This window comes from Neovison vison, chromosome X, assembly GCF_020171115.1.
Source record: "Neovison vison isolate M4711 chromosome X, ASM_NN_V1, whole genome shotgun sequence".
Classification (NCBI taxonomy): domain Eukaryota; kingdom Metazoa; phylum Chordata; class Mammalia; order Carnivora; family Mustelidae; genus Neogale; species Neogale vison.
Window position 1 is genome coordinate 86760791 of NC_058105.1, and position 27206 is coordinate 86787996.

Consider the following 27206-nt stretch of genomic DNA (forward strand, 5'->3'; position numbering starts at 1 on the left):
TTCTTTTCACTACAACTGTATCTTTTGGGTAAATATCCAAGAGTGCAATTGCAGGGTCATAGGGAAGTTCTATTTTTAATTTCTTGAGGAATCTCCACACTGTTCTCCAAAGAGGCTGCACCAACTTGCATTCCTACCAACAGTGTAAGAGGGTTCCCCTTCTTCACATCCCATCCAACACATGTTTTTTCCTGTCTTGCTAATTTTGGCCATTCTAACTGGTGTAAGGTGGTATCGCAATGTGGTTTTAATTTGAAACTCCTGATGGCTAGTGATGATGAACATTTTTTCATGTGTCTGATAGCCATTTGTATGTCTTCATTGAAGAAGTGTCTGTTCATATCTTCTGCCCATTTTTTTATATGATTATCATTTTGTGTCTGTTTAGTTTGAGGAGTTCTTTATAGATCTTGGATATCAACCTTTTGTCTCTACTTTCATTTGCAAATATCTTCTCCCATTCCGTGGGTTGCCTTTGTTTTCTTGACTGTTTCCTTTGCTGTGCAGAAGCTTTTGATTTTGATGAAGTCCCAAAAGTTTATTTTGCTTTTGTTTCCTTTGCCTTTGGAGACATATCTTGAAAGAAGTTGCAGTGGCTTATATCGAAGACATTACTGCCTATGTTCTCCTCTAGGATTCTGATGAATTCCTGTCTCACATTGAGGTCTTTTATCCATTTCGAGTTGATCTTTGTGTACGGTGTAAGAGAATGGTCAAGTTTCATTTTTCTACATATACCTGCCCAGTTTTTCCAGTACCATTTATTGAAGAGACTGTCTTATTTCCACTGTATATTTTTTCCTGTTTTGTCGAAGATTATTTAACCATAGAGTTGAGGGTCTATATCTGGGCTCTATACTCTGTTCCACTGGTCTATGTGTCTATGTGTCTGTTTTTATGCCAGTACCATGCTTTCTTAGTTATCACAACTTTGTAGTAAAGCTTAAAATCAGGTAACGTGATGCCCCCAGTTTTATTTTCGTTTTTCAACATTTCTTTAGCGATTCGGGGTCTCTTTTGATTCCATACAAATTTTTGGATTATTTGCTCCAGCTCTTTGAAGAATACCGGTGGAATTTTGATCAGAATGGCATTAAAATATATTACATGTTTATAAAAAATAATTAAAAAATAAATTTTAAAAAAGTATAGATTGCACTAGGCAGTATAGACAATTTAACAATGTTTATTCTTCCAATCCAAGAGCATGGAATGGTCTTCCATCTTTTTGTGTCTTCTTCAATATCTTTCATGAGTGTTCTGTAGTTCCTCGAATACAGATCCTTTACCTCTTTGGTTAGGTTTATTCCCAGGTATCTTATGGTTCTTGGTGCTATAGTAAATGGAATCGATTCTCTAATTTCCCTTTCTGTATTTTCATTGTTAGTGTATAAGAAAGCCACTGACTTCTCTACATTGACTTTGTATCCTGCCACGTTGCTGAATTGCTCTATGAGTTCTAGTAGTTTGGGGGTGGAGTCTTTTGGGTTTTCCATGTAAAGAATCCTGTCCACTGTGAAGAGAGAGAGTTTTACTTTTTCATTGCCAATTTGGTTACCTTTTATTTCCCTTTGTTGTCTGATTGCTGTTGCTAGGACCTCTAATACTATGTTGAACAAGAGTGGTGAGAGTGGGTGTCCTTGTCATGTTCCTGATCTCAAAGGGAAGGCTGCAAGCTTTTTCCCATTGAGGATGATATTTGCTGTGGGTATTTCATAGATAGATTTGATGAAGTTCAAGAATGTTCCCTCTATCCCTATACTCTGAAGCGTTTTAATCAGAACGGATGCTGGATTTTGTCAAATGCTTTTTCTGCATCAATTGAGAGGACCATGTGGTTCTTCTCTCTTTTCTTATTAATTTGTTCTATCATATTGATTGATTTGCAAATGTTGAACGATCCTTGTAGACCAGGGATGAATCCCACCTGGTCATGGTGGGTAATCTTTTTAATGTGCTGTTGGATCCTGTTTGCTAGGATCCTGTTGAGAATATTAGCATCCATATTCATCAGTGATATTGGACTGAAATTTTCCTTTTTGGTAGGGTCTTTACCTGGTTGGAGATCAGGGTAATGCTAGCTTCATAGAAAGAGTCAGGAAGTTTTCCTTCTGCTTCAATTTTTTGAAACAGCTTCAGGAGAATAGGTGTTCTTTCTTCTTTGAAAGTTTGGTAGAATTCCCCAGGGAATCCATCAGGTCCTGGGCTCTTGTTTTTTGGGAGGTTTTTAATCACTGCTTCAATCTCATTACTAGATATCGGTCTATTCTGGTTGTCAATTTCTTCCTGGTTCAATTTTGGGAGTTTATAGTTTTCCAGGAATGCATCCCTTTCATCTAGGTTGCTAAGCTTATTGGTATATAACTGTTGATAATAACTTCTGATGATTGTTTCTACTTCCTTGGTGTTAGTTGTGATTCTCTCCATTTTCATTCATAATTTTATGTATTTGGGCTTTCTCTCTTTTCTTTTGGATTAGTGTGGCCAATGGCTTATCGATCTTATTGATTCTTTCCAAAAACCAGCTTCTAGTTCCATTGATACGTTGTACTGTATCTCTGGTTTCTACCTCATTGATCTCAGCTCTAATCTTGATAATTTCCCTTCTTATGTGTTGAGTTGGTTTGATTTGTTATTGATTCTCCAGTTCTTTAAGGTGTAGAGACAACTGGTGTATTCTGGATTTTTCAATTTTTTTGAAGAAGGCTTAGATGGCTATGTATTTCCCCCTTAGGACTGCCTTTGCTGTATCCCATATGTTTTGGACCGAACTTTCTTCATTCTCATTGGTTTCCATGAATTGTTTCAGTTCTTCTTTGATCTCCTGGTTGATCCAAGCATTCTTAAGCAAGGTGGTCTTTTTCTTCCAGGTGTTTGAGTACCTTTGGAACTTTTCCATGTGATTGAGCTCCAGTTTCAAAGTATTGTGATCTGAGAATATGCAGGGAATAATCTCAGTCTTTTGGTATCGGTTGAGTCCTGATTTGTGACCCAGTATGTGGTTTATTCTGGAGAAGGTTCCATGTGCACTTGAGAAGAATGAGTATTCTGTTGTTTTAGGGTGGAATGTTCTGTATATATCTATGAGGTCCATCTGGTCCAATGTGTCATTCAATGCTCTTGTTTCTTTATTTTCTGCTTCGATGATCTGTCTAATTCTGAAAGAGGCGTGTTCAGATCTCCTACGATTAGTGTATTCATATCAAAATGACTCTTTATCTTGATTAACAGTTTTCTTATGTAATTGGCTGCTCCCCTATTGGGCCATAGATATTAACAATTGTTAGATCATATTGGTGGATAGTCCCTTTAAGAATTATGTAGTGTCCTTCTGTATCTCTGACTACAGTTCTTTAGCTTAAAATCTAATTTATCTGATATGAGAATCGCTACCCCGGCCTTCTTTTGAGGCCCATTGGCATGAAAGATGCTTCTCCATCCCTTCACTTTCAGTCTGCGTGTATCTTTAGGTTCAAAATGGGTCTCTTGCAGACAGCATATGGACGGGTCCTGTCGTTTTATCCAATCTGCAACCCTGTGTCGTTTTATGGGCGCATTTAAGCCATTCACATTGAGAGTGATTATTGATAGATACGTTTTTATTGATATCGAGTTACCTTTGAAGTCTTTCTTTCTGTAGATTGTCTCTATATTTCTGTCCAATGCTATTCTTAGGATTTTTCCTCTTTTATAGAACCCCCCTTAATATTTCCTGCAGTGTCGGCTTGGTGGTTGCATAGTCTTTTAAGCCTTTCCGGTCTTGGAAACTCTTTATCTCTCCATCCATTTTGAATATCAGTGTTGCTGGATAAAGTATTCTTGGCTGCATGTTCTTCTCATTTAGTGCCCTAAATATATCTTGCCAGCCCTTTCTGTCTTGCCAGGTCTCTATGGACAGGTCTGACGTTATTCCGATGGGCTTTCCTCTCTAAGTAAGGAGCCTCTTTGTCCTATCGGCTTTCAAGAGATTATACCTACAAATATGATTCCTCAATTTGACTATCAGGTGTCTTGATGTTTTACTGGAATCTATAATCTTGGGTGGAGACCGTTCAGCTTCTATTACATGAACGCTGGTTCCATTCGTGAGATTGGGAAAATTTTCATGAAGAACTTGTTCCACTATATCTTCTAGACGTCGTTCTTCCTCCTCCCCTTCAGGGATTCCAATACTTCTGAGGTTGGAATGTTTCATGGCATCATTTATTTCCCTGATTCTGTTTTCGTGGTTTCTCAGCTGTTTGTTCCAGGCTTCCTCCTGATCCTTTCTCTCTATCTGTTTGTCTTCCAGATCACTAATTCTATCTTCTGTTTCAGTTACCCTAACTTTGAGAGAGTTTAGATTAGATTGGAACTCATTGAGAACATTGTGAACCTCCTCCCTGGTAGCTTTAAGCTCTGCCCTAACATTGTGAACATCCTGTCTGGTCGCTTTCAGTTCGGCCCTAATCAATTCTGTTTGGTCATCCATGGCTTTCTCCAACCTAGCTATTGCCTGGATAATTGTTAGCCTGAATTCTCTTTCTTACATATTGTCTATTTTGATAGCTGTTAGCTATCAACGTGAAAGATGACTGAACAGATGTAGCTGGTTGTATCGACCATGGTGCAGTCAGGGTGCACCCTGGAACACTCTGAGCAATCAGGATTCCCCACCCAAATGTGAGAAAAAAGAAAAGAAAAAGAAAAAAAATAGAGATGGAGAGAGAGACAGGAAAGAAAGGGAAGATGAAAGAGAAGGTTCTGCCCAAATGGGTCCCAAGGTAAGATTTATGAGGTATACAAACAAAAACAGACAAACAAAAAGACTGATAAAAGTATATAGCAAGAGATTAAAAAAAAATAAATATGCAAATAAAGGAAGAACCTTGTCGAAAAGAACCCCAAGTGTAAGATTTATATACTGTCAGGACAAACACAAAAACACAGAATCACTGGTGGAAGAAAAAGATGGGAGAGTGGTTATAAATTCTCAGTGTGGGTGAGGAATTTTGTTTTGATTCTTCCTGGATGTATCTCGATATCTTTGTTAAAAGACTCAACTTTCCTAAGATAAAGGGGGATTAAAAATTGGTTTACCTATAGGGGTAGCATTGATTGGGGAAAGGGGATTACCTTGAAGTTTAACTCTACATGAATATTAGAAAATAAAAATAAAGGAGTAAACTAGACTAAACTAAACTAAAATTTTTAAAAAATTCAAAAAATAGAAATGCAAAAGAAAAACATAGGTGTATGTATCAATAAGTTCAGGTTAGAAGGTTATTATGGAATTTGATGTACTGGACAGCTCGCTGTGATGGTAAATAGGTTAAAAATTATCTATATAAAAAATGAACCAGAATAGTGGGAACAAATTAAAAATAGGGATGCCTGGGTGGCTCAGTTGGTTGGGCAGCTGCCTTTGGCTCCGGTCATGATCCTGGCATCCTGGGATCAAGTCACACATCGGGCTCCTTGCTCCGTAGGGAGCCTGCTTCTCCCTCTGTCTCTGCCTGCCATTCTGTCTGCCTGTGCTCGCTCTCTCTCCCTCTCTCTCTCTGACAAATAAATAAAAAATCTTTAAAAAAAAAAAAAAAGGTTGTCCTATGAAGTAGTGGTGGTGGTTCTCTTGTAGTCTTTTTTTTTTTCTTTTTCTTCCTGGTTGGTTTTCTTGGGGAGGGGCCTGCCACGTGGGTTTTCAGTCAGTGATGTTCCCTGAGTTAAGTCCTTCAGTCCCCCTCAAAGGGGTGGGCTCTGAGGAAACCGTTTTTTTCAGGCGTTTGTTCTCTGGAGGTTTTTATGATTGTTCACTTTTTTTTTTCCCTCTCACCTTGACCGCTTTTGTTGGTTTTTGTAGGTTTAGAGGAAAGCAAACTGCACCTTGGCCTCCTTCTCAGAGAGAAGTCTCAGTCTGTTCTTCTGTGGGTGTTGCAGAGCACATATAAATTTCACCTTGGCCACTGGCAGAGCAGGTTCCAAGTTGCGGTCCTTTGGGACACAGGATCTTCTGCTTATCCCCAAAACCACGGCAGCAGCGGCTGTCTGGGAGCTCCAGACCACCAGAGAGGTTCCAAGCAGTGATCGCACTCTGAGATTTTCCCACTGGCCCGGGCTGGGAGTGCCTGGTCTTTCTGGGTCTAAGAGTGTCCGGCTTGCGCGCACCTCTCTCATGGGAGGCTGCGGGTCGCACGCGCCTCTCAGGCTCTGAGAACGGGGCGCAGGTCCGAAATCACCAGGCTGGGCCTTCGCGCACCTCTCTCGGGCGCGAGTTTGTGGTGTGGGTCTTAAGCTCTGAAACAATGGTGTGTATCAAAGAGCCCCTGCTGGGCCTTTGTACCTCTCTCAGGGGAGGATGAGGGGAGCATGTATTTCAGGCTCTGTAGCAGGGCTCTCACCTTCTGCGTCTGGCGTGGCTCCCAACCCCTCAAAGGAGTCAGAACCCATGCAATCTTGGGTGCGCTGGTGGTTCAGGGACCAAGACCTGGTTTCGCCACCGCACTGTCTCTAGCTCAACACCAGGGGAGGCTGTCCTGGGACTGGGGACTTAAGCCCCTGTCCCTAGCCGTCCTGATTCCCACAATTCCCGCCCCCCCCCATGATCCTTTGCTCCTTTGAAGTGCTTTCAACCAGTCTCCAAGTTAATGCTGGTCCCCAGACACAGGGCACTCTTGCTAGTATTAGGGGTATTACTTTCCAACCGGTCACCTCTGGTGGCTCCCTTCCCCATTTGTTTATCTTCCGATATCAGTCCGCCTTTCCCACTCTGCTTTACCTGCCCACTGGCATCTTCTGCCCCTGTAGAGATCCAGATGTCTATAATTGTGATCTCAGGTTGATTTCATGGGTGATCAGAGTTCTTTGGTAGGTAATCAGCTCACCTTAGGGTAAAGGTTGAAAAGGGGCCTCCTCCTACTTCCTCGCCATCTTCAACCTCGCCAGTTTGCTTGTATTTTATTGAGAATTTTTGCATTCATATTTATCAAGGATGTTGGCCTGCAGTTCTCTTTTTAATGGAGCATTTATCTGGTTTTGGTATCAGGGTAATGTTGGCCTCATAGAATGTATTTAGAAGTTTTCCTTCCTCTTCTATTTTTTGAAATCATTACATAAGAAAAGGTATTAACACTTCCTTAAATGTTTGGTAGAATTTGTCTGTGAAACCATCTGGCCCTGGATTGTTGTTTGTTGGGAGATTTTCATAACTGATTAAATTTCTTTGCTGTTCAAGTTTTCTATTTCTTTCTGCTTCAGTTTTGGTAGTTCACATGTGTCTAGGAATTTGTCCACTTCTTCCAAGTTCTCTAGTTTGTTGGCATATAGTTTCTCATAATATTCTCTTATAATTGAATTTCTGAGGTGGTGCTTGTTATTTATCCTTTCTTATTTGGGTCCTTTCTTTTTTGGGGTCCTTTCCTTTCTTTTTCATAAATCTGGCTAGAGGTTTATCAATGTTCTTAAGTTTTTTCAAAGAACTAGCTTCTAGTTTCATTGATCCGTTCTATTTTTTTTTTTTTTTTTAGTTTCTCTATCATTTTTTGTGCTCTGTTCTTTAATACTTCTTTCCTTCTGCTGGCTTTCAGCTGGCTTTCATCTTCTAGCTTCTGTAGGTATAAGCTGTTTATTTGAAATTTTACTTGCTTCTTCACGTAGGCCTCTATTTCTATATGCTTCCCTCTTAGGACCACTTTTACTGCATCCAAACAGTTTTGTACCTTCGTTTTTTAATTTTCATTTGTTTTCATGTTTTTTTAAATTTCTTCTTTGATTTCCTGGGTGGTCCATTCATTGTTTGGTAGCATGCTGTTTAACCTCCACGTATTTGTGGTCTTTATAAATTTTTTCTTTAGGTTAACTTCTAGTTTCATAATGTTGTGGTTAGAAAAGGGAAATGGTATGATATCAATCTCTTTGTATTTGTTGAGACCTGTTTTATGACCTAGTAGGTGATCTGTTCTTGAGAGTATACCATGTGCACTCAAAAAGAATATGTGTTTTGCTAATTTAGGATGGAATGTTCTGAATATATCTATGCCAATCTTGTCCAGTGTGGCATTGTTTTCTTGTTGATGTTGTGTTACAATAATCTGTCTATTGATGTAAGTGGGGTGTTAAAGTTCTCTACTATTATTGTATTATTATCAATTAGTTCCTTTATGTTTGTCTCTAATTGTTTTATATATTTGGGTGCTCACATGTTAGGTGCATAAATATTTACAATAATTATATCTTCTTGTTTCATTGTCCCCTTTATAATTACATATTTTCTTCTTTGTTTTCTGTTAGGATTTGTTTTGGAGCTCAATGGGTTAAGCTTCTGCCTTCATCTCAGGTCATGATCTCAGGGTCCTGGGATCCAGCCACACAGGCTTTCTGCTCAGCAGGGAGCCTGATTCCATCTCTATCTCTCTGCCTGCCTCTCTGTCTGCTTCTGATCTCTGTCTGTCAAATAAATAAATAAAATCTTTTAAAAAAAGATTTGTTTTACAGTTTACTTTTTCTAAAACATGTTTTGCTCTTTTGGTTTTCTTTTGACATCCATTTGTTTGATGAGTGTTTCTTCATCTCCACACTTTCAATCTGCATTTGTCTTTAGGTCTGAAAGGAGTCTCTCATAGGGAGCATACAAGTGGGTCTTTTTTTTTTTTTTTTAAAGTAGTATGATACCCTATATCTTTTGATTGGAGCATCTCGTCCATTTGCTTTCAAAGTTATTTTTGATAGATATGTATTTAGTGCCATTTTATTATTGTTTTGTCATTGTTTCCCAAGATTTCTCTGATCCTTTCTTGTCTTTGTCACTTCTGGTCTGTCTTTCCCACTCAAAGAGCCCCCTTTAATATTTCTTGCAGGGCTGGCTTGGTGGTCATGAACTCTCTTTGTTTTTGTTTGTCTGGGAAACTCTATTTCTTCTTCTATTCTGAATGATAGCCCTGCTGGATAGAGTGTTCTTGCATGCAGATTTTTCCCATTCGGCACTTTGAATATATCGTGCCAGTGTCTTCTGGCTTGCCAAGTTTCTGTGGAGATATCTGAAGCTAACTTTATGGGTCTTCCCTTGTAAGTTAAGGACTACTTCTGTCCTGCTACATTTAAGATTTTTTTTTCTTTATCACTATATTTTGCAAATTTAATTACAATATGTGTTGGTGTTGGCCTGCTTTTGTTGATTCTGATGGGGGTTCTCTATGCATGCTGTACCTGGATGTCTATTTCCTTCCCCAGATTAGGGAAGTTTTCAGCTATTATTTCCTTAAATATGTTTTCCGCCCCCCCTTTCTCTCTTCTTCTTCTGGGACTTCTATAATACAAATGTTATTAACTTTGATGGAGTCACTGAATTCCTTATGTCTATTCTCACGTTGCATAATTCCTCTTTCTCTCTTTTGTTTAGCTTCATTATTTTGTCTTCTATGTCACTTGTTTTTTTTTTTTATTTGACAGACAGAGATCACAAGTAGGCAGAGAGGCAGGCAGAGAGAGAGGAGGAAGCAAGCTCCCTGCTGAGCAGAGAGCCTGATGCGGGGCTCCATCCCAGGACCCTGGGATCATGACCTGAGCTGAAGGCAGAGGCTTTAACACACTGAGCCACCCAGGTGCCCCCAGATCTTCCTATTTTTGACAACATGGATAGACTTAAAGAGTATTGTCCTAAGTGAAATAAATCAGACAGACTAAGACAAATATTGTATGGCTTAACTTACATGAATAATCTAAAATACAATCTAACAATCTAACAAATTTATCAACTATCTATGATTTTTGTTCATAGATACAGAGAACATAGATAGTTACAGACAACAAACTAATGGATACCAGAGTGGAGGAGGTGGAGGCATAGATAAAATAGGTGAAGAGGATCAAAGGGTATGGTTTTCCAGTTAATTTTCTTAAAGGTTTTACTTATTTATTTGATAGAGAGGAAGAGAGAGAGAGTACACAAGCGGGGGGAGCAGCAGGCAGAGGGAGAGAGAGAAGCAGGCTTCCTGCTTGAGCAGGGAGCCTGATGCAGGGCTCAATCCCAGGACGCTGGGATCATTACCTCAGCCAAAGACAGATGCTTAACCAACTGAGCCACCCAGGTACCCCCAGTTTTCCAGTTATAAAATAAATAACACACGGTGATGTAATGTACAGCATAGGGGATATAGTAACAAAAAATAAGTTACAGATGTGAAATTTAGAAAAATAAGTAGTATGATGGCTAGATCTTTGAGCAGAATCTTTGTCAGCAAAGTTTTTGTTAATTTGGTTTTGGAACTCAGAGTTTTTAAAATAGTGAAAAGAATGTGCAGTACTAGGAAAATCTGGAAGATGTTGTCAGTTGACTTTAAACAAAAATCTGGAGTTTCTATCGGTCATTGTTTTCTTTCTTTCTTTTTTTTTTAAAGATTTTATTTATTTATTTGACAGAGAGAAATCACAAGTAGATGGAGAGGCAGGCAGAGAGAGAGAGGGAAGCAGGCTTCCTGCTGAGCAGAGAGCCCGATGCGGGACTCGATCCCAGGACCCTGAGATCATGACCTGAGCCGAAGGCAGCGGCTTAACCCACTGAGCCACCCAGGCGCCCCGGTCATTGTTTTCAATGAAGTTCTTCAGTTTTGGGGAGGGAGAAAAAAAATCAGTGCAAGTCCAGCTAGGCAACAGTTCAAGATGAAATGCAGAATGAAGACATCGTGCTTTCCACACTGCTGCCATGGCACTGGAACATACACTGTTGTAATTTGAGTCTGTTTTTGGACAAACAGTATGAAGCCTCCTTCTCTAGAATCTTCTCTGAGGGAATTCTTGGTACTTCTTGAAATTACTGTTGTAAATCTGTAAGTCAGAACTACCTCACCGGTTTTGATCTTTTAAATAAAGCATAGGGATATTTAGTTTATCACGTGTCTCTTGATGTCATACCTGGATGGCTGGTCACAGTGCCTGTCCTCTGGTGCCACAGCATCTATACCGCTTGCTAGGTAGTATCACCTTCTAGGTTATGTGGGAGTTCCCTGCTTAAATGGAAATGAGGTGTTTTGGGAGGCTGTCTAACTAGTGTCATGGTGAACTAGGTTGACATCCTTTTAAATTCCAGCTCAGCTATTTAATAGCTGGGTGAACTTGGGCTTAGAAAAGCTTTTTAACTTGTCTGTCTCAGAAACAGGGTAAAATTAAATGGCAGCTATCAGCCTTTTTTTTTAAAGATTTTATTTATTTATCAGAGAGAGAGAGAGGGAGAGAGGGAGCACAGGCAGACAGAATGGCAGGCAGAGGCAGAGGGAGAAGCAGGCTCCCTGCCGAGCAAGGAGCCCAATGTGGGACTTGATCCCAGGACCTTGGGATCATGACCTGAGCTGAAGGCAGCTGCTTAACCAACTGAGCCACCCAGGCGTCCCAGAAATAGGGTAAAATTAATACCTACCTCATAACATTATTGTGAAAATTAAATAAGACCCATTTAAAATAATTCCATCACTCATAAATACTACATAAGCATGCAGTCAATTTGAACTATTACTATTGTTTCACTAGACTGTTAGAAAAGGTTGGGACTGTGTGTGTTTTCAGTTTTGTACCCCAAGAATCTAGCACAATGTCTAGCCCATTGCTCATAATAATTTATTTGTTACCTGAACTATGCAACAGAAATAAAGATGCTGATGCTTGAATATTTAAACCAACAGAAAAGAAAGTTTTCACTCAAATTCATTAAAATAAATTTAATTTTTAAAAAATGTATATGGGAATTTTACAATGTAGCCCATGCACCCACCATCCAGCCTAATAAATTAAACTATGCTTATGCTAAAGTTTTGTGGTCTTTGAATCATTATTATGGTTCTGCAAACTTTTTTTAGTAACTCAGTGTGAGACTTTATTTGTGGAAAAGCAAACAAAACACACACCCAGAGCAGAAGCATGAACCATGCAGTATACATGTTCAAGTTCCTTCCTAAAACAATGCATCTTAATTTAATTGCTTTTTAAATTTTTTGAGTATAGATGACACACAACATTACATTAGTTTCAAGTGTACAACATAGTGATTCTAAAGTTTACGCATGATGTTATGCTCACGACAATGCTATTACAATATCATTGACTGTATTCTTTAGGCTAGGCCTCTTATATCCATGAATTATTCATTCCATAACTGGAAATACTCATCTCCCACTATCCTTCACCCATTTTGCCCTTTCCCCTCATCCCTTTCTGCACTGGCAACAATTACTTTGTTCTCTGAATTTATAGCTCTGATTCTGCTTTTTGTTTCTTTACTCATTCATTCTTTTTAGATTACTCATATGAGTGAAATCATATGGAATTTGTCTTTCCTAATCCAAGACAATGCATTTTTAGGAGTGAATTCAAAGCAATGACATTTAACAATCATTTCCACTAAGAAACCAGTTCGGTCACCAAAGCTGAATTTGGCAGCTTTGCCACCTGAAGATTCAGTCAGCCTAAACTAGAATACAGTGGTCCAGTTGCAACTAAACTGTGTTTAAAAGCAAACCTACCAGTTTTTTCCTTTTATTTCAGTATATATTCTCAATCAACACTAGGAATTATCCTACATATCTTAGGACAAAAAATGAAAATGTAGAAAATAAAAATAGAAAGTCATGTTTCTTTATATTTATTTAATTAGCAGAATGCAACATTTTTCACACCTATTATTTTGTCTGGGAGTCTGACAAGTTTAGTTTTCTTCACTGAATTTCACTGTAACCAATAACAGCATAGTCTTCTCACCTTTCATTTAACTGTATTTATTTAGTGTTGAATATATCACACATTCATAAAACTTAAGATTTTAAATGTAACAAAGGGTACATATTTAATACTTTATTAAAAGTGCAGTGAAAAGCAGCAATGGCCATGGTCGCCAAACTGTGGAAAGAACCAAGATGCCCTTCAACGGACGAATGGATAAGGAAGATGTGGTACATATACACTATGGAGTATTATGCCTCCATCAGAAAGGATGAATACCCAACTTTTGAAGCAACATGGACGCGGGCGCCTGGGTGGCTCAGTGGGTTAAGCCGCTGCCTTCAGCTCGGGTCATGATCTCAGGGTCCTGGGATCGAGTCCCACATCTGCCTCTCTGCTCAGCGGGGAGCCTGCTTCCTCCTCTCTCTCTCTCTGCCTGCCTCTCTGCCTACTTGTGATCACTGTCTGTGAAATAAACTAAAAAAAACAAAAAAAAACAAAAAAAAAAACTTGAAGCAACATGGATGGGACTGGAAGAGATTATGCTGAGTGAAATAAGTCAAGCAGAGAGAGTCAATTATCATATGGTTTCACTTATTTGTGGAGCATAACAAATAACATGGAGGACAAGGGGAGATGGAGAGGAGAAGGGAGTTGAGGGAAATTGGAAGGGGAGGTGAACCATGAGAGACTATGGACTCTGAAAAACAACCTGAGAGTTTTGAAGGGACGGGGGGTGGGGGTTGGGGGAACCAGGTGGAGGGTATTGGGGAGGGCACGTATTGCATGGAGCACTGGGTGTGGTGCAAAAACAATGAATACTGTTACGCTGAAAAGAAATAAAAAATAATAAATAAATAAATAAAAGTGCAGTGAAATAAAACTGCAGTGAAATAATTACCAGTTGTAAATATTAATTTCATTTTGTTTCCACCTAAATCAAATCTAAGTATGTCCTTAAAATATGGCCATTCCAAATGCACTGCCATACAGTCCCTAGTATATTGTGTTTATTTATGACACAAGTAACTTTGAAAACAAAGTGATACAAATTAACAAAACACTATAGATTTCTATGAGGGGGGTAAATTTCACCTGATATTTAAAATTCCATGCAAACTATAGTAATGTAGAGTTTATCCAATGCATATGCATGTATGAGTTTGTATGTACTCTTAGAACAATGGCGATTTCAAGTGGTGAGGTATAAAAAATTTCAAAATACCTAAAACATAGATATTGAAACTCTAGAGCCAATTCAGTAAATTAATCTTTAGAAGACAGCTTACTGTGATTTTTTCAACTAGTGAAGTTCTTTTTTATCAAAATTTATCATTTAAAAAATACAAATTTACAACCTGATGATTGTAGAGAAAATTTGCATTACTTTTGACAAAGTCAATTACCATAACTGTAAAAAGCAGTTTGGTTAACTCAACATTCTATGACCAGTTGTAAGTACTAAGTCCTGGGACTTGCTTTTTTTGAATAAATCCCAGAGATTGCTTTAATCCAAGTATGCATCTCTTCAGGGCTATCAGCTTGCACACAGAAAGTTCAAAACAATGTTACACTTTTGAAGAGTTTGTCCCTCATCATTACATTGCTCTGTCTACATTCCTGTACTTCATGATTTTCTTTAAGTGGTATTATCAAAGAGTTTCCTTTTCCAGTTTAGCTTTGAAGTGGCCTATTGTGTTTTCATCCAATTGAAAAATAAATATCTTCTCTTCCAGTTTCTTCATCACCATTCCTTGCTTAACACAATATCCAGCATTGATAATTGCACTATCTGAAGGAGGTTTAGGAGTAAAGAAGACGGCTTCATGACCACATCAAATTATTTGTTAATACTTTGACCATATTTATTTAGTTCTTACAGAGTTAGAGTAATGATGGGTATACCACCAATGCCAGTTTTCCAAGACGCTTGCTTCTTCCTACATTCACCTTGTTGACTTAGTTTATCAGAATGATTCTGTGAATCTGACTGCTTTGTTACTGTAATTTTTATAGCTTAGTTCAACAGATTTACTCATTCCACTAGATTCTGCTTGTAAGGAAATACTTCCTCATCCCTGTATTCATGACAAGAAAAAAATTCAGCCTTTGGTCTTATATTACTTGCATCACTACCTTTGAAATGTGGATAAGATTAATGACTCAGGGGCACCTGTGTGGCTCAGTGGGTTAAGTCTCTGCCTTCAGCTCAGGTCATGATCCCAGGGTCCTGGGATTGAGCCCCACATTGGGCTCTCTGCTCAGCAGGGAGCCCGCTTCCTCCTCTCTCTCTCCGCCTGCCTCTCTGCCTACTTGTGATCTATCTCTGTCAAATAAAAAAAAAATCTAAAAAAAAAAGATTAGTGGCTCCAATGTATCATGATCCAGAAGGTAGGTTCTGTGGATTACCCATGTACCATACAAAACAATCTTCTCTGAACAGAGGAAGATGGTGGTGGAGTAGGAGGTCACGTCATCCCATGAACACAGCTAGATAACTATCAAATCATCCTAAATACCCCAGAAATAAACCTGAAAACTGACAGAAAAAATTCCACACCTGCAGATAGAGAAGAGTCTACATTAAAGAAGGTAGAAAGTGTGGAGACCCATTTTAGGGGAGAAATGTATTGTGGGTGCAGCAGAGGGGAGGAAGCCCTAGTTGTGGAGTGGGCAAGAGAAATAGAGTGTTCACACAAAAAGAATATTTCCCTAAAGTCATTGTCTTGGAAAATAAGAAGGGCTGAAATTTGAGTTCTTACAACAGGCAGAACTTAAAGTCCGGAGTTTCATCTTTCTTAAAAGATTTTATTTATTAATTTGCCAGAGAGAGAGAACATAAGCAGGGGGGAGAAGCAGACTCCCTGCAGAGCAGTGAGACTGATGCAGAGCTTGATCCCAGGACCCCAGGATCAAGACCTGAGCCAAAGGCAGCTGCTTAACTGACTGAGATACTCAGGTGCCCCTAAAGCCTAGAGGTCAGAAAGCTTGATTGGGATAGAACCTGAGGGCACGGTGCTGCTCCTGGAGAGAAGGGAGGCAAACAACACAGGGCTAGACATCATGGAAACAGTAATCAAAGAATGCCTGGGGCACACATGGGGAGATTATTTACTTATCTCATTGTGTGTCCCTGAGAGGTAGAGTTTATGGAGGCAAGGCTCCAGGAAGAAAGGAGCTTTCTGGCACCATTTTCCTACCCTGTCCCTCAGCATAAACACAGAGTCACCTGTGGGAAACAGTGCAGCACCAACATTGGATGCCCAACTTACTTACACTAAGCCCCACCACCCTACACTCTGGCAGTACTACCCTTCTTAGTCACACATGCCTCAGTTCCTCCTCCAGAAGACCAGCACAAACCACTGCCCACACCACATCTTCAAACAGAGAGTTCTACAGGGCCTCAGTTCTGATGGAGATAGTGTCAGGTCTCATTTCAAAAACAGTGCAGAGCACACATAATTAAAAAATCACAACTGGCCAAGGACCTTACACTGCCTGCGGCAGGAGAAGAGAACCTCTGCAGATGACTGGCCTGAAGGAGAGACAGAGCAGAGTGCACATAGCACAAGCCAAAGACATTCCCTGAAGTGGCAAGCCCTGGGAAAGACATAAGACTTCCTTAAAGGCCATTAATTTCAGGAACTAGAAACATGATTGCCTTTCCTAACACAGAGAAGATGACAGAGACCTAGACAAAATGAGAAGATGGAGGAATTTATCCCATATGAAAGAACAAGATAAGGCCATGTTAAGAGACCTAAGTGAAACACATACAAACAACATGTCTGATAGAGAGTTTAAAGCAACAATCATAAGGATACTCACTGGGCTTGAGAAAACAATAGAAGACATGAGGCAGACCCTTACTACAGAGATAAAATGTTAAAAAAGAATTAATCAGAGATGAAGAGTGCAGTAAATGAGATTGGAAACAGGCTTGATGCAAGAACAGCAGGCTGGAAGAAGCAGAGGAACAAACAAGTGACATAGAAGACAAAATAATGAAGCTAAACAAAAGAGAGAAAGAGGAATTATGCAATGTGAGAATAGACATAAGGAATTCAGTGACTCCATCAAAGTTAATAACATTTGTATTATAGAAGTCCCAGAAGAAGAAGAGAGAAAGGGGGGGCGGAAAACATATTTAAGGAAATAATAGCTGAAAACTTCCCTAATCTGGGGAAGGAAATAGACATCCAGGTACAGCATGCATAGAGAACCCCCATCAGAATCAACAAAAGCAGGCCAACACCAACACATATTGTAATTAAATTTGCAAAATATAGTGATAAAGAAAAAAAAAATCTTAAATGTAGCAGGACAGAAGTAGTCCTTAACTTACAAGGGAAGACCCATAAAGTTAGCTTCAGATATCTCCACAGAAACTTGGCAAGCCAGAAGACACTGGCACGATATATTCAAAGTGCCGAATGGGAAAAGTCTGCATGCAAGAACACTCTATCCAGCAGGGCTATCATTCAGAATAGAAGAAGAAATAGAGTTTCCTAGACAAACAAAAACAAAGAGAGTTCATGACCACCAAGCCAGCCCTGCAAGAAATATTAAAGGGGGCTCTTTGAGTGGGAAAGACAGACCAGAAGTGACAAAGACAAGAAAGGATCAGAGAAATCTTGGGAAACAATGACAAAACAATAATAAAATGGCACTAAATACATATCTATCAAAATAACTTTGAAAGCAAATGGACGAGACGCTCCAATCAAAAGATATAGGGTATCATACTACTTTAAAAAAAAAAAAAAAAAGACCCACTTGTATGCTCCCTATGAGAGACTCCTTTCAGACCTTTAGGCAAATTTCAGGTTTGTCTTTAGACGAATGCAGATTGAAAGTGAGGGGATGGCCAAGGCACATGGGTGGCTCAGTTAGGTATATGTCTACCTTTGGCTCAGGTCATGACCTCACATCCTGGCCTTTGTTTGGTGTGAAGTATGCTCCTCCGGCCTCATCTCCCTCGTTCTCTCTGTTTCAAATAAATAAATAAAATCATTTTTTTAAAAGTGGGGGCATAGAGAACCATCTATCACATTAACGGACAACAAAAGAAAGCTGGAGTAGCCATACTTACATCACACAAACTAGATTTTAAACCAAACATGCTAACAAGAGATGAAGGAGGTTACCTTATCAAAATAAAGGAGACAAAACAACAAGGAGACCTAACAATTGTAAATATTCATGCACCCAACATGGGAGCACCCAAATATGTAAAACAATTAATGACAAACACAAATAAATAATTGATAAGTTAAGAATAACAGGGGAGAAAAACTTTTCCCTGAGTTTTTAATGAGAAACTCTACGTTTTCAGTTGACACATTATACAGCTGTACCTCTGTGGTAGAGAAGTTCACAGTTTCAGATTGCATAGTCGCTAAGTGTGTGTTATTGCTTTTTGTTTTCTGTTCTTGCCTTTAACAAAAAGAAATAATTGACTATGTGATACATACTTTCATAGTATAAAATTCAAAAGTTTCAAAAACAGTCAGTTAACAGTATGCCTCTCACCTCAACTGTGGAAACATCCACTTCCCTTCCCCAAAGACAAACAGTTTTTTCCACCAGATTCTTATATATCCTTCCTTGCAGAGTTACATGTGTGTGTATATGTGTATATATAAACATTTACATGGATTTTAACCAGTCCCCTTTTTATACAAATGGTTCAATACCAAACAGCTTTTGGGACCTGCAATTTTTTTCATTTTTATTGTATCTTGGAGATATTTCTGTGTGATCCTAATAAAGACAAAAATTAGAGAGTGCTTTATTAATTTAACCGTCATTTTACCAAGTGAAGTACATGTCCTCATTTCTTGTTGAGGAAACTAAAGCACATAGAATTTAAGTAATTTGCCCAGTGTTAAGATGACTGAAAGTAGGAAGAACCAGGACTGGACTCATGCAATACAGTTTCAGAATGTACACTTAGCTATTCAGCTAAATAACATTCTACTTAAAAAAAAAAATAGCTGCATGGTGTCCTTATACATGGATGTATTCTTTTTTTTTTTTTTTTTAGCAAGTCTGCTACTGATTGGCACTGATTTACCAATCATTCTAATGTTATTACAGACAATGCTGCATTGAATAAGCTTATATATAACTTCTTTCCATGCACACCCAAATGAATCCAATACATAAATTCATTGAAGTAAGACTTCTGGATCAAAGGGTAAATGAACACATAATTTTGACAGATATTACTTAATTGCCTTCTCTACAAGCTATATCAATTTAGATGGATACTAACAACCCAGTCACATTTCCCTTTTCCGACAGCCTCACGAAAAGGTGTGTTTCGAATGATTGTATATTTGACAATATGGTAGAAAATAGATGGCATCATACTGTAATTAAAATACACATTTCTCTTATTATGTGTGATCCGGGCATTTTGAAAATGCATAGAGGTTCCCCTTTCTCCATGTCTTCTCCAACATTTCTTGTTTCTTCCCTTGTCAATCTTTGCCATTCTAACTGGTGTAAGGTGGTATCTCAATGTGGTTTTGATTTGAATTTCCCTGATGGCTAAAGATGATGAACATTTTTTCATGTTTCCGTTAGCCATTTGTATGTCTTCTTTGGGGAAGTATCTGTTCATGTCTTCTGTCCATTTTGTGATTGATTATCTGTTTTTTGGGTGTTGAGTTTGAGGAGTTCTTCAGAGATCTTGGGTATCAGCCTTTTGTTTGTAGTGGCATTTGCAAATATCTTCTTCCATTCCATGGGTTGTCTCTTTGTTTTGTTGACTGTTCCCTTTGACTGTGCAGAAGCTTTTGGTCTTGATGAAGTCCCAAAAATTCATTTCTGCTTTTGTTTTGCTTGCCTTTGGAGAAGTGTCTTGAAAGAAATTGCTGTGGCTGATGTGGAAGAGGTTACTGCCTATGTTCTCCTCTAGGATTTTGATGAAATCCTCTCTCACATTGAGGTCTTTCATCCATTTCGAGTTTATCTTTGTGTATGGTGTAAGAGAATGGTTGAGTTTCATTCTTCTGTATATATCTGTCCAATTTTCCCAACACCATTTATTGAAGAAACTGTTTTTCCACTGGATATTTCTTCCTGCTTTGTCAAAGATTAGTTGACCATAGAATTGAGGGTCCATATCTGGGCTCTCTGTTCTGTTCCATTGGTCCATGTGTTTGTTTTTGTGCCAGCACCATGCTGTCTTGGTGATCACAGCTTTGATCACAGCTTGAAATCAGGTAATGTGATGCCTCCAGCTTTGTTTTTCTTTTTCAACATTTCCTTGGCAAGTTGGGGTCTTTTCTGGTTCCATCCAAATTTTGGAAAGAATCTTAAGCAGGCTCCATACTCAGAGTGGAGCCTGACACAGGGCTGGATCTCACGACCCTGAGATCATGACCTGAGCCAAAATCAAGAGGCAGACACTTAACTGACTGAGCCACACAGGTGCCCCAATCTCTTAATTATAGAGAACAAACCAATCATTACCAGAGAGGAGGGGGGTGGGGGGATGGGTTAAATACGTGATGGTGATTAAGGAGTGCACTTGTCCTGATGAGCATCAGGTGATGTATGGAATTCTTCAATCACTGTACTGTACCCCTGAAAATAATAAAACACTGTATGTTAAAAAAACAATAAATATATTATCCCATATGCAAACAAAAAGACATTCTCTGTGGATTAGATGTGCCATAGACCAGGCTAAATCATGTGGACATGCATGAGTTCATCAGGGATGTAGAACACTTTCACTAAGGAAAGTCACTTCAGAGTGTGGCAGTGAATATCTTGTACAGTAATATAAATGACAGTGCTTGGTACAGTTTGTCCTTTTACATGTTGACCCTTCAACATTTACAAATCATTTGATATAGATCTGTTTTGGGAATACAGCATGCAGTTGAGTTTGCTTTGTAATCCAATGAGAAAAAAAGTGTTATCGATTCCTGACAGTAGAGTGTTGAAGTTCCCAACTATAACTGTGGATTTGTCTATCACTCCCTTCAGCCCTATCAGGTTTTTGTTTCATGTATTTAGTGGTTTGCATCTGACTACGTGCATGTTTAGGCATGTTTAGACTGTATAAATATATATATATATATACAGTCCTGTGTGTAGTAATTATGGCTTTGAAGAATACATTCTCTAATACTGATACAGCTGCTGCTGTTAAATAATTAGCATTAGCATGACATATTTGTCCATCAACTTACCTTTAACCTACCTGTGTAGTTGTGTTTGAAATGCATTTCCTGTAGACTGAATATGTTTGGTTCACTTTTCTTTCTTTTTTTCTAAGATTTTTTTTATTTATTTGTCAGAGAGAGAGCACGTGCACAAGAAGCAGGCTCCCCCCTGAGCAAGGAGCCCAACGCTGGACTTGATACCAGGACCCTGGGATTGTGACCTGAGCTGAAGGCAGACGCTTAACCAACTGAGCCACACAGGCATCCGGGGGTACTTTTCTTACATCAGTGCTGCCCATCTCTTTCACTGGTGTACTAGACAGTTGATAGTTAAAGTAAATATCCATACATAATGGCTTCATTCTAACATTCCAATATTTGAATTTTGTTGTTCTTTTTCTGCTCTCCTTGGGCTACCAGAATGTTTGAGAGATCCATTTTGATTCCTTCAGAATGTTTTTGAGTATATCAGTTTGTATCTTTTTTTAGTGGTTGCTCTAAGTATTGTACATGTGTGACCACTGTCTATAGGCACTGATGTTTTATAACATTGCATAAAGTTACACTTCCATTTAGGTCCACTCACCCTTCTAACTTGGAAATTCTAAATATTCTAAATATTGGTCTCAAATATTTCCCTTACATGCTCTGAGCATCAAAACAGATGTTCTAATTTTTGCTTCATCCATCACACATGATTTAACAAGCTCCTAAAAAAAAGGAAAGTTTTTATTTACCCCTCTTTTTATCCAACACATTTGCTTTTTATTTTCTGAAGCACCAAGCATTCTGCAATTATTCTTTAGCTCTTTTCGTAGGGGATGAGTGTAGGTAAGAGAACATCAAGACATTGTATGAGGGTATATCTGCAAATGAAAAATTATTGTCCATGTCCTTCTTTTGAGTATGCCCTTATTCCCCTTGATACATGAAGGCCAGTATTTGAGATATAAAATCTAGAATCGTCAGTTCTTTTTTCTTAACTAAAAAATATTGCTCAAGGTCACAAATGTTCAGTTATAAGATGAATAAGTTTTGGGAATCTATACTTAATAACAGTATATTGTACACTTGAAATTGGTTAGGATGTGTTAACTAATTTAATAATGGTAATCTTATCACTATTTATATGAATATTAATTCATCAGTGTACATTACAAGTCCCCCCACAAAAAAGAAAGTGGGGGCATAGAGAACCATCTATTACATTAACGGACAACAAAAGAAAGCTGGAGTAGCCATACTTACATCAGACAAACTAGATTTTAAACCAAAGATGCTAACAAGAGATAAAGAAGGTTACCTTATCAAAATAAAGGAGACAAAACAACAAGGAGACCTAACAACTGTAAATATTCATGCACCCAACAGGGGAGCACCCAAATACGTAAAACGATTAATGACAAACACAAAAGAAATAATTGATAAGTTAACAATAACAGTAGAGGACTTTAAAACACCACGTAGGCAGCATTGAAACACAGCATCAACAAGAAAACAATGGCTTTGGATGACACTGGACCAGACTGACTTTTTTTTTTTGTCTTGATAGAAAAGTACTGGAGCACCTGGGTGGTTCAGTCAGTTAAGTGTCTGCCTTTGGTTAAGGTCATGATATCGGGATCCTGGGGTTGAGTCCTGCGTCAGGCTCCCTGCTCAGTGGGGAGTCTGCTTCTCTCTCTCTCTTCCCCTCTGCCCTCTGTTCCTGCTCTTTTATGCCTTGATCTCTCTCTCTCTCTTAAGTACATGAATGAAATCTTTAAAAAAAATAGAAAAAGAAAAATACTGAAAGGTTTTAATTCTCTGAATACCAAGAGTTAATACTTTATCACTACCCTTTGAAAATAGGGTACTTGGGAGCAATTTTGAAGTTTTCAAAATCAGTATGAAGCTTATTAAATCTAACATCACGTTCACAGACTGCAAAATGACTTCCTTATAAAAGAGGAGCAGCCAGGCTTCGGGTGGGTCTGTCACTGTACTCAGCTACATTTCTGTTGGGCACAGAGTCCGGGGGCCTTCCCGCTCCTTCCATGGGGGCCTTGGTTCAGTGACACTTTATTTCATGTGTCCCTTGAAAAGCCCTTTCTGATGTTCCCTATCCATGCAGTCCCGTAAGGGTGATACCTTCCTCTCAGCCTGAACGCATTTATTGGAGTGTACGTGAAATAAAGAGCCATCCCCTGCAAGATGAACTTCTGATTCTCTGTGGCAGTTTCCTGGCAGACATGCAGGTTGAGAACACCCGTTCCTGCGTCCACAGCTATGCAGGCTGTGGCTGGTGGGTGCAATAGCGTACTTCATTCTGGGACGTGTACTTGAAAAACTGCTGCTGACGCATTCCATGACAGGTACAAAAGGACCCGGTGTCCCATGATTTGGTTTTCACTGTGAGGGTAAGAGTCAAAGCAGTAACCTTTCAGTCGTTTGTTCCAGAACATCCCAAAGGAGGTAGGCTTGTGGTCAGGCCCGTGCGATTCTGGGTACATGTTCTCCAAGAACACCTGAAACCCTTCCACCGGAGTTTTGCATGGAGCTGCCTCCTCTCTGTTACATCCCCAAAGGGCTCCACAGGGGCAGGGGGCTGTGATGGTCGTAGAGCTCTTTATTTTTTTTTTTTAATTTTTTTATTTTTTATACACATATATTTTAATCCCCAGGGGTACAGGTCTGTGAATCACCAGGGTTACACACTTCACAGCACTCACCAAAGCACATACCCTCCAATTCGTCCATCCACATGTCAGCTGTTCGGATGCTGCTGGCCCACAGCCTTGTTGCAGGAGTAGGGTTGAATATATTTAAAAAAAAAAAAAAAAAACTGACTATCCGGCCAGCCTGGAGATAACTGCAACTCCTGCAACATAGTAGCAATGTGCTTTTTGAAAGTAAAGCTTACATTTTGAAACAGTTTGAGGCTTACAGAATTACCAGGAAGAGAGTAAGACAGTTCTCATATACCCCCACAATCACATCTCCTCTATTATTATCATTTTATGGTAATGTGGCACATTGTAACAAACTGATATTGAGATGTTACCATTAACCGAAGACTATACTTTATTCGGACTCTCTCAGCTTTTCTCCAATGTTGTTTTTGTGTTCCAAGATCCCATGCAGGGTACAACCTCATCTTTAGTACTCTTAGTATCTTCTTAGGCTTCCTGTGGCTGTGACAGTTCTGTCGATTTCTGTGAGTTTTATGCCCCCGACAGTTTAAAATTTTTATCAACACTCCGAAGTTCTTTAGCTTACTGTTAGCATGGTCTGTCTTTCTCCATCCCTTTACTTAAGCCTATCGGAATCACTGTACTGAAAGTAGGGGCTTGCAGACAATACATACTGCTGCAGTTGTAAAATTCACTGCGACTTTTGATTGCTATTTAGAGACCATTCCCATTTAACGTGGATTCTGAAATACTTGCACTGATATCAACCATGCGTGTAGCTATTTTCTATTCATTACAAGAGGCTTACTTTCCTGCTTTCTCTGGTTTTAATTGAGCATTTTACATAAAGGCAGTTTTTTCGTTCACTTCTTAGTGTACCAATTATAGGTGCTTAAAAACATTTTAGATATTTCCTTGGAGGTTGCATTTCACTTCAAACTAATGTAAGGGCACCTTCAAATGACACTCTTGACAAACCGAGCAGGTGACTTACACTGTTTCTGCCCATTTTTCCATGACTGCCATTCTTTTCACTTACTCCTGTGCTATACTCACTGGCTACGTTATGACTCTCATTATTGAAACATTTATTTGGCATTTATCAAGAATAAGATAAATTTTATTATTTAAACAAGTTACTTTTGGGTGCCTGGGTGGCTCACTTGGTTAAGCATCTGCCTTTGGCTCAGGTCGTGATCCCGGAGTCCTGGGGTCCAGTCCCACATTGCATCGCATCTCCTTGCATCTGACTCCCTGCTCAGTGGGGAGTCTGCTTCTCCCTCTCCTCACTGTTCCTGCTCTCTCTCACGAACTCTGTCTCTCCCTCTCTCTCTCTCTCTCGTTTCTCTCTCAAATAAATAAATTTTTAAAAAATAACATAAATTAACAGGTTACTTTTCGACCTATTAAGAAAAATTAACTTTGTTTACCTTCATGTGTTTCTTCCCTGAGGCACTCCCTTTCTTATGTAAATCCAAATTTCTGACCTTCGTCATTTCTCTTCTTCCTGAGTAAAACCTTTCCATTTTTTGCAGGATAGGTCTAATGGTGACAGTTCCCTTCATTTTTCTTTGTCTGAGAGAAGAAGTCTTTATGGACTCTTCTTTACCAAATAGTTTTAACCAGGTATATAAGGATGCTAGGTTGGTGAATTATTTTTTCCTTTGGCACACGAAAAATGTCCCCTAATTCTCTTTTGCTTGCATGGTCACTCACACGACTTCACTGTAATTTTCCTCTTGTTCCTCTATGGGTTTCGTTCTTGGTGTTCTTGGTGTGTGCGTGTGCGTGTGCATGTGCGTGTGCGTGTGTGTTTGTGTGTCTTGGTCTGGCTTTCTTCCAGATTTCTTATTTATCTTTTCTTTTATTCACATTTATAGGCCACGAGGTAGCTTGCTGTCCTGTGAGCTTTCTGGGTATCTGATTCAGTGCCTATCAGTAATTTGGAAATTTCACAGTCATCATTTTTCAAATATCTTTTCTGCTCCTTTCCCCCTTACTTCCGCTTCTGGCATTCCAATTATGTCTACGTCATGTATTTTGAAATTGTTCCACAGTTTTTGGATGTTTACTCTGCATTTTTTCGTGTTTTTTTTGTTTTGTTTTGTTTTTCTTCTATTTGCGGATCACTTTGGGAAGTCCTTGTTGGCCATTCTTCAAGGTCACTGATTCTCTACTTGGGCAGGTCACAACTCCTGAGGACCCCATCAAAGACCCCATTTTTCACAGCTATTGCCATAGCATGAATTCTGGCATTCCCTTTTTATTCTCTTTCACAGTTTCCACCTATCTACCTCCATTACCTATCTATTATTGCATGTTGTCTACTTATCCCATTAGAAATCTGAACATATTTATCATAGTTGTTTATCTTCCCTGTCTTTTTTTAAATAAAATTTTATTTTCCAAAATGTACAGTTGGTGGATCTTGTTCATGCATCTTCACCAGTAGCTGGGGCATCTCTACCCTTGGTGTTTCTGGTGTAAATTACTTGAGCTCTGTGCTTTGAAACCAGTTTAATAAGTCCTTTACTAAGGAGCTCCTGAAGGGCTGCCCTGGCCAGGGAACCTTGAATCTTCAGTCTCAGAGACAACAGCTGGAGTTATAAACTTATAGTTGGGAACTTCTTTACAGAGTTTGTCATATGTCGCTTTGTCAAACAAGACCAAATTATTCAGCTTGTCCCGAACTTTGCCTTTGGACCGCTTCTTCTTTTTGGCCTTGCCCCCAGATTTGTTCACTGGGTCTTTGTCTTTTTTGGCCGATTTTCCAGCATCCTTCTTTTTCTTGTCATCCTTGGGTGGCATAGCAAAGCTGGGAGAGGAGCGTCCACCCCTGCAGCCTCACTAAGATGTCGGACAAAAAGGCTGTCTTCCCTGTCTGATCACTCTAGCTGCTGTGTCATATCTGAATTGGATCTATATTGCTTCGACTGTTCGTTCTTTCTGGAACTCAGATGATTCAAATGTTAGCCCATTGGCTTTCATCCCACAGCTCCCAAACTCGGTCCGTGTTTGTTTGCTTGTTGTACTGTTTTCCTTAAAACCATTTTCATTCCTGAACAACAGCACAGTCTGACCTGTCCTCAAGTTCACTGATTTCATCTTCTGCCATCTACAGTCTACAGTGGATCCCAGCCAGCAGTTTTTTATTTTCTTTATGATATTTTTAAATATTTAATTTCCATTTGGCATGTTTCATATTATTTCTGTAACTTGGCAGAGGTTTGCTATCTTTTTTTGTTAATTTCATAGTAATCCATAATTACTCCTTCAAGAAATTTTATATTGGCTACTTTAAAATCTTCACAAGCGAGTCCTAACATCTGATTCATCTCTGTTGTTGTCGGGGTTTGCCTTTTCTCATTTAAGTTTTGACTTCCCTGGCTCTACGTCTGAAGAACAATTTTTTATCCTGACCTGCACAGTTTGGATAGTCTATGAAAAGACTCCTGATCCTTTCATAGTAAGTTGCCCTGTTTTAAGGTTCGGCCTGCCTGTTCTGGCCTACTTTGGGGGGGATGCAGTTCCATTGTCACTTCATTTCATGAGCTTTTGCAAAGCATTCCTGAGCCACATTGTTCTGAGTCCACCTGATTTTCTGATGGGTGACTGCCAGACATGCCTGTGGTAGCAGAAAATGCTTCCATGGGCCGTGGGATGTCATTAG

The 27206-nt window shown here is 39.2% G+C and overlaps 3 pseudogenes; all 3 read right to left on the reverse strand.

The window, feature by feature from the left end:
• Nucleotides 1-14142: 14142 nt before the first annotated feature.
• Nucleotides 14143-22902, reverse strand: LOC122896640 (annotated as a pseudogene).
• A 23-nt stretch (nucleotides 22903-22925) lies between these two features.
• LOC122896641 lies at nucleotides 22926-25332 on the reverse strand (annotated as a pseudogene).
• Nucleotides 25333-25925: 593 nt separating this feature from the next.
• Nucleotides 25926-26344, reverse strand: LOC122896969 (annotated as a pseudogene).
• Nucleotides 26345-27206: the final 862 nt, after the last annotated feature.